The 8987-nt window shown below is 41.2% G+C and overlaps 1 long non-coding RNA gene across 2 annotated transcripts; it reads right to left on the bottom strand.

Moving 5' to 3' along the window:
- Nucleotides 1-138: 138 nt before the first annotated feature.
- On the bottom strand, nt 139-1990 carry LOC120556471. 2 transcript variants are annotated; one of them, XR_005638866.1, is made up of 7 exons: nt 1255-1990; nt 1112-1162; nt 904-948; nt 755-819; nt 585-618; nt 334-396; nt 139-222 (listed from the first exon to the last, which is right to left on the bottom strand). It is a non-coding gene; the product is annotated as an uncharacterized LOC120556471 (long non-coding RNA). The 2 variants fall into 2 exon arrangements; XR_005638865.1 differs by having other exon boundaries at nt 139-396.
- Nucleotides 1991-8987: the final 6997 nt, after the last annotated feature.

Here is an 8987-nt window from a genome sequence, read left to right as displayed (position 1 = left end):
ATGCTAATGAATAAAATACTTAAAAATATATTTGGTGTTTAAGTAAACAGTAAGATAAATGCAGACTATCATGCTAATGAATAAAATATTAATAATAATAATAATATATAGAATATAAAAATAAAAAGCAGTCTTGGAAAGAGTGTAACATGTTTATTTTATTATAAGTTCAGAAACATTGATGACCTCCAGAATCCCCTCCTTGGTCAGGTCAACAGGTTCCTGAATGAACACATTTAACACTTATTTTGAGAATTCATTATGCAGACAGTTTGTAGTTTTTTGACAGTAGGTATGTATACAAGGCATCAAGTTTACTTCATTCACACTAACCAACTGTTGAGGAGGGATTATCCTGGGCCTCTTTGCCTCCTCCTTATCCTTATCTGCTATTATCTGTACACAGACAACAATTATTTAATTGTCACAGGGTGCAAATACATACTTAAAAATATTTAAAAGTCAGTAAAAAGTATGCATATGAAGTCGGAGGTTTGGATCCAAAATACATCAAATCATATAATAAGTAATCCTTAGCATGCAGGTCACAACATCATCAACAACTGTCAAAATGTGATTCTTACGAATTGATCTTCATATTTCCTTTTCTGTGCGAACCTTTAAAACAGACAGATTTTCTTAAATTACATGTTAGAGATTAAGAAGAATAGTAATTACATCTATATGTATAATTTTGGCTTTGTTATACATTTTTATGTTACAGTTGTACATGTGATAATGAAATCAGACACACCTGACAACTGAATGACCAGACAGGAGCAACAGGCACCACCATGTCCTGATTTTGTCCATGTCACCCTAGAAATACAAAATTTTAAACAATGAAGTCATGTTCTACAAAAACAGTACTGTAATATGTCTGTAGATTTTATGGGCACTTACAGTTGTGAAGTCAAAATCTGCCCCCAGCACAATGTAAAGAGCATACTGTAATAAAAAAGAAAACGTATTGGTCTGTACTAGTCTTGGAAAAACACACTAAGCTATATTCCCCTGGTATTTAAATAAAATAACAGATCCACAGCTAATATGTTGTCAGGTAAATTATATTTAACACCATTAAGTGACATTTGAGGACAACACACAATACCATTAACATGAAGATCCCACAGGCATTGCCATCTTCCTGGCTTGGGAGACCCTGAACATCAGAAATACAGTAAGACAGTGTACAACATTCAGCACAGCTCATTCATGGAAAATAAACAATAAAATACGTAGAAACCCATTTACTTTGATGTCCTTGCTGTAGATCACAGTCCATTCTCCTGGTTTAATCCTCTGCGCAAGATTGCTGCAATTAAAGTATTAATCAGCATTTTATTTTCCAAAATTCCTAAAACAGATCTAACTAAATATGTTATTGAACAACTTTATGTGGTCAGGAACAGACCAAAAGCACCTAGAATAACTTTAACAACTTTAACCCTTGTGTTGACTTCGGGTCAAATTGACCCGTTTAATTTTTGTTTTATATCAGAAAATATGGGCCGTAGAAACAACCGCTGAAAATGAAAAGACAACACAAGGGTTAAATTCAAAACAGATGGATTGAACGTCTGAACTTAATGAGTTGAAACCTGCAAATCTGAATGTAACATTGATTGCCAAAGCCAACTGAGGCTTTCAGATGTTTATGGAATAAGGAGTCTAGGAGAAGAATGTGTCTCTCTGTCAGCTTCAAAACCTGTACACATATATTTTTAGGAATATTAACATAAACGAATGTAATATAATTTCTCAAGTTAAAGATAAAAAGGTTTCTACAAAGAAGAAAGTAGATTATAATAGTAAATCAGTGCAAAAGTAATGGTAATAATAAAGCTGCAGATGCACACAGAGCATGTAGCGTCCTGGTTTCCAAATAGGTATGAGGACAAAATCCTTGTTTGCCAAATCATTCTGAAAGACATATCACGAAGAAATAGAAAAGCAGAACAGATCTGAACCTTTATTTTTTTAAACAATATAACTATTTAAAAAAAATTATATATATAAATAATAACAATAACAATAATAATAATAATAATAATAATAATAATAATAATAATAATAATAATAATAATAATAATAAATTATGGGGAAAGACGAGGTATCCGGACAATGTGGTGGTAGCCATGTTGGTACCACGTAGCAATCCACTGCATACACATCCTTTTGCTGATGGCACATATATCATTGAAATTCAACTAAGTTGAGCCACTGCCTTCCCAAGTGTGTCCAGTGTGATACTGACATTCCTCACATTTCTTTTCATCTTCTCAATGGTTTGTCTCTCTTTTTTTTCATTGTGGTGATGAACAATGTTTCGCACCAGAAAAATGTGAGCTGAAGGCGACATATTGTTAATGAAATAATTGTTCTTCCGCATATTTGCGAAGAACTGTTCAGCCACTTGGCTGTTGGGCTGACCTGCAATCTCCGGTACAAGTTCAATTCTCCTGAGCATGTCCTTCTCATCCTTGCTGTTACCTTCATGTAGCTTGTCACACAAGACATAATGTTGAGAGGATTTGGTAACCTGATGACTTTCATCTTCAAAGTTTTCAGTGTTTGGCTCCAAAAGCCACGAAAGGTGGATCTTCAGTGTTCGGTCCTTGGCAGCCTGTATGTTCTCAGGGGTTGGAGGAGCAAGACGGCCTTCATTTGGCTGGAATGGTGGATTTTCTGGCACTCTCACATTGGTGTGGTTTACAAGACCTCGTGCAAAGTCATAGACTGATATATTGGGCATATGTTTCCACGACAGAAGCATATCTGCAAAGTCTCTAGGGCCTTCTGCTCTGATGTTAAACTTCAAGCTGTACAAAAAAACCGCGCAGGGACATATGATGGCAGCCAAACCACCTGGATGAATAGTAAAGGATTAAACCATTAGGAATAAGAAGTATATAAATGTAAAGTTAATATTTATTTACAGGAATACATAAAACCGACAAAGCCAGAAAAATGTAAAGCGTCACCTGATGCTCCCGCAATCTTAAACACTTTTGTCGTAGGCCTGTCTATTTTGCATTTCAGTTCTGAGGCGAGAATTAGATCTATCTTAGAACCACAAGAGTCGACACCACATTCCTTACAGAGTGTACGCGTCACCGTCCACCTGTGTAGGTCAAGGGAAAGAATAAATACAGTAAACGTGGGTTGACAATGTGTTATATTATCCCCACTAACATTTAGGCCTATTGTTGTGACTTCAATCTATTCACCTGCATCAAAAAGACACGTTGCTTCCATACAACTGTCCTGCAGTTTGTAGGCCTATAACAGACAAAGATTCCATGAGAGTCCTTTGTGAAAAGAACCAAATAAAGGGCGATACAAACTATGTGGAGGATACCTTTAATTTCATTAATTCATTTGAGAGTCTGTCTTCAGTAATATTGATGTCATCTGCCTCTGCTGAGTTTCTTGGACCTTGAGCTTTTAAAAACTCTGTGTTTAGCACAGTGTTGGACCTTCGTGTGTCTTGCCCAATCCAAGGTGCCCAAAAATGATAGCTGGGATGGACAGTAAAAGGATTCTTCCGGTTACCTGTTAATCAGAATGAAATGTTGGAAAGACACATTACTTATATCTGATTTTAATACTCTTTTTTTTACTGAATCCTAAATAGAAACCTAAAAATTACACTTACTTGATGTAAGCCCTCTGGCAATCATCTCTAGTGACACAGAATCCCAGAAATCTTCAACGTTCACTTCCCCTGTGAAATCCTCAGGGACCGGCTCAATATCACTGACTTAAAAGGATAGTCACAGTCACAAAAGACAATGTAAAAAATGTCAATGTCAGTCAAATTAAAATGTTTAAATTAACAAATTTTTTTTTTTTGAATCAATAATTTCCGTTTTATTTTATTTATTACACCGGGGCTTGTATATTGAAGTGGGGCAAAGGGGGCAATGATGGTCGGTACAGCACACCATGCATCATGTCACCTGCGGTGTGTTATTTGTTTTAAAGACACTGATGTGTACCTTAAGGACAATCACAGAAAGAAACCATCAGAGTCTGCAACCATAAATTGCTCTAGGTAACGTTAGCTAACATTCGCTAACAAATGTCAACCAACGCTGATGCAGGTTTCATCAAATGTACGTTAACATCAGGGACACAACAATAACATCCATAAATCAGCAAACTATGCATGGCTAAAATTGCTACTTTAACAGTTTAAACGTTTTCAATTGATTGCAACAAACGTGGTCACGAACTTACCCGTGACTCTGGTGACTCCATCTGGAAATCTGGAAAATAATTCGCGATTTAGTATTTTTGAACCTCTGAACTTATCGTTGGAAAGCCATGGCATGAGACGGGACGGCATGAGACGGGACGGCATCGGGACGCTCCAGGCTGCAGCCATACCCGTCTCAAAGTTCTACCCCCAGTACCATCGTTTACCGACCTTTTATATATGTCAATGGTACCGACAAGCCCCATGGATGTTAGGCCAAGCCCCCAGGAAGAGCGCTATGTCTAAAGCCACCATGGGCTTAGCGGATAGGGGTGGTACTGCACCCCATGGCCGAGAAAGACTTTTCACATAGACCAGTGTTTCTCAACCTCAACGGGGGCGGTTTATTGAATTAAGGGTTTATTTCAACCAAACCAGAGTGGTGATTGTTGGAACAGTGGAAAGATTAATCAAGACAGCTTTTGATAGTTTTATTTCCTTTCTGTCCACTTTGAATGAAGTGTGTTTTACGATGATAAAAGTACTGATCCTTACATGGAGTCTGGTGGAGATTGGTGATGGCACTGTTGACACTGTTGCCCCTGGCAACCGATAGCGTAGGATCCCAAAATGGTGGACGGTCTCAGACACCTCCCAAATCGTGACGTATGTCCTCATTCTCAATACTATAGTTATGCCGAAAGTGTAGCTAGCTAGCTGCAATCGTTTCCCATTGTATTGAATGGGACATATAGCTAGCTAGCTAGCTGCTCGTCCTAACAAGACGCCTCGCGTTCATAAAAATGCCTTAAAATCAAATCGGACACAACGGTTAGCTTTATAAGACATTGGGGCAGATGTTATATAAGTGGTGTGACGAAAGTCAAACCGTAAATATATTATAGTTATGCTGGCAGCCGGCCGCGGAGCCCCGGTAGTGCAGTATCCACAAAGGGTGACTTTGCCCTGGGTATGGAGCCCAGCAGGCTGCCGCTTTCTCGTCAGACTGTGTGGAGCTCCTAAAGTCCGACACGTCTTACCAAATTTGCAATTAGCCATCAATTTTCGTAAAACAAAAGTCTCACAAGTGAATTTGGTAACGAAACATTGCAGTGTCTGTAATATGAGATTCTGTCGCGTCTCTAATGTGTGTGTATTGGGGATTCGCTCAACCAATCAGCGCGCGTCTCTAATGTGTGTGTATGACAATTCGCTCAACCAATTAGCGCGCAGCTCATCTAAATATTCATGAGCATACCATATTTGGAAGAAAAGTTCTTGTTACAAATAGGGCCAAAACACAGGGATGCATAAGGGCCCATAAAATATCAACCAGGCCATTTTCAGCCCAACCAATGTTACATACCCCATTAGGAGACCATAAGGAACAGTGTGAAATACCCTATATAATCATTCTATCACCCCTTTAAAGAATATAACAGGACGTCGCGGCGATTGCTTTTTTTTTTTTATCTAAACGCAGCTTCACGTAGTACAGAGCTCATTTAAAACGATGCTCTGACGTCCCGTTTCCATGAAGGCCGCACGGAGCTGCGCCAAACTAAGCTGACAGAAGCACAGAAGAGTTAATGATACCCATCTCGTTCATTGGTCTCGTCCAATCGCAGTGCTGTAAACTGGCAGGTTTTAATGTTGCAGACCACTGATTTTTTTGTGTTTTTTTTAGAAGCTCATGAACGAGCATCTTGTTACCGGTTGCTAAGACAACACAAACAAATTGTTGCTAGTGCACGTGTCCATCGTGACGTCATGGGCCAACAATGCGGAAGATCCGAGCTCCATGTTTGCTTTATGTGCTTTTGAGCACTCTCATTGGAACGTACGGGGCTTCCCGCTGAACACTGTATCCAGTTCTCTTAATACATCCATGTGTTAGGCTTGTTCGAGAATAGGCTTGTTCGAGATGAGCCAGATCTGCGCAGAATCGATCACCGGCGATCGCCACCCAATGCATGCCGGTTAGATTTGTGTCCGACTTGATCCCGACTTGCTCTGACGTCATGCACACGTGGGCAATGATGATCTCACGAGATCAAAGCGGCCGCAGTTTTTAGAGCCAGGCACCGCAGTTGCTCTCCACCGACTGCAAGAGCCAGGCGGACTCAGGGCATGCTGGGAAACGCCTGCCTCTCAGTTGATCTATAGAATAGAATAGAATACACTTTATTGTCCCTGAGGGGAAATTTGTCTTGGACACAGTGCCACATCCGTTGCTTCACAACACAGACAATATGTAACATAAAAACATTCTCAAGTTAAATACAGTAAAATAAAATCAACATAAAAGTGAGATCAGCACAGCGTCCTGAGACACAAGGACACAAAAGCACAAAAGACAAAAGAAGGACACACATGACAGCACAGAAAGCACAACATCCTGAGAATTAACTGTAATAATGCAGAGTACAAAAATGGCTGGTGTATTTACTGCACCCCTGCTCTGCTGGACTAAGATTTACTATTGGAGTTCAGCAGCTTGACGGAAGTTGGAATAAATGATAACTTTAGTCTGTTTGTTTTACATCTTGGCACACGGAATCTTCTGCCTGATGGCAGAAGTTCATATTCAGGGAAGAGAGGGTGTAGTGAGTCTGCGGTGATTCTTTCAGCTTGTTTTCTGACTGCTTGCTCATACAGGCTCTGTATGGGCTTGTTCTCTTTCCTCCCTATTATCCTCATAGCTGCCTTGTGTGTGCTGACCAGCCTGCTTTTTAGCTGCACTGTTAAGTTGCCAAACCATGCTGTAATTCCATCTCTAATAATGCTCTCCAGAATCTCCCGGTAGAACATGAGCATGATCTGGCAAACAAAACAGTGAGGCGCAGTTCATCTCGAACAAGCATATGAACTGCTCCTCACCTGTAAAGTGGACGAGAGCAAGTGGGAGCAGCCGGGGGCGTTGACAAACATCCGCTGTCAAGTCAGACAGTTTCCAGCAGATTCCAGCTGCCTTCAGGCTGAACAGGAAGTGACAGAAACATTGTGGTCCAATTCCGATTTAATAAAAGTCGATTCTGAACCAATCAGCGTACCTCCTATGGTGCCATTTTGATGCTAACAAGCCATCACTTCCTGTTAGCATTCCATTGACTGCCATTCATTTTGGTGCCACTTTGACAGTGAATAACTTTACGTCTGAAGCGTTTAAAGACTCTATTTGTCCATTGTTTATTTCTAAAGAAACACGATAATGTGTAAAAGGCTCCATTACCTTGTACCCCACGTTATAGACTCCCTAGTAGACATTTTTGTAAAAATAGGCTAACGATTGTGTCATAACCACGCATCTTACTGACGCACAGTAGAGAAATTACTGTAGAGTACAGGAGAAGCTCACAGACAGTTTTGACTCACATTAGCGCTTTAGTTTAATTACTAATGTTAACTAGAATTTTAGTTAGAAATAATTAGCCTGTGCCTAAGTTATCTCTTTACATATACCTACACTCATTCTGCAATATTGGGAATGATTGAGATTTCTCTTGGCACAGCTACCAGAAGACTTACAACTTTCAGACACATCTACGTCTTCGAGCTCAGTTGGAGGCTGCGCTGTAATGCTCAGCTATCACCCCTGGAAAAGTGCTTCTAATAGCCTTCACTGGTCTCCAGTGTCCAGAGCAAAGGGATCTGTTGGTCCATTTTATATATGTCAATGGTTAGATCAGCTGAGAGGCCGACGTTTCCCAGCATGCCCTGGGTCCGCCTGAGTCTTGCAGTCGGTGAAAAGCAACTAAGCTGCCCGCGTCTCAGAACTGCGGCCGCCTTGATCTCGTGAGGTTATTGTTGCCCACGTGTGCATGACGTCAGAGTATTATAACCTATTTGGACCATGGATCTATAATAAGAACGAGCATGAGCCACCCTACTCTGGCTCTGATGGCTAGTTCTTGTTGCCTTCGTTGGATGGATTGGTACATGAGGAGTGAGATTTGTTCCATTATTAATGTGACTATTACTGCCACTGTTCATCGCATCCCCAACCGGCACCGTCAGACACCGCCTACCAAGAGCCTGGGTCTGTCCGATGTTTCTTCCCAAGAGTGAGTTTTTCCTCGCCACTGTCGCACTGCTTGCTCTTGAGGGAATTACTGTAATTGTTGGGGCTTTGAGTGTGGTCTAGACCTACTCTCTGTAAAGTGTCTCGAGATAACTCGTGTTATGATTTGATACTATAAATAAAATTGAATTGAATAGATTTGTAAGGGTTGGGGTAAGAATACCATGGTAAACCAAAAAGGTCATTATAATATAATAATTATTATATAACCTCTTTGACAGCCCAGACCAGGGAGCTCAGGGAGACGCGGGGAAACCGGGGCTGGGAAGCCGCGGAGGAGGCACTGGAACGGTGGAGCCGAGGAGCGGAGGAGGGCTGGCTGGAGCGTGGAAGCAGAGGCAGGGCGATGTAGGGTGCCGCGGGAGGAGGACTGAACGGGGAGGCCAGCTGACTGGAACAGAGGGAGGAAGTGAATCTGAAAGACAAACACAAAGGAGGGTCAGGTAAGGAGTAACACAGGTGAGGCAAAAAGTTTGAAGACAAGCGTTCTTTAGCATGGAGTGTCACCAGAGAAGATGAGGCAACAATTCAGCGAAGATGGTCTCTTGGGCCGGGGTTGAAGTACTGTGCTTGATTGTAGATGGCTGGCAGGTGTGAGCGGCGGGAGAGCAGTGACGGGTGATTGCAGCAGGTGTGTGTAGTCACCTGGCCAGCAGTAGGCAGGAGGGGAGGAGGAAGGCAGGGAGTAGGCAGTAGGGGAGGAGG

Source organism: Perca fluviatilis, chromosome 3 (genome assembly GCF_010015445.1).
Source record: "Perca fluviatilis chromosome 3, GENO_Pfluv_1.0, whole genome shotgun sequence".
Lineage (NCBI taxonomy): Eukaryota > Metazoa > Chordata > Actinopteri > Perciformes > Percidae > Perca > Perca fluviatilis.
The sequence above is the reverse complement of the archived record's forward strand: the minus strand, read 5'-3'. Positions and strand labels throughout refer to the sequence as shown.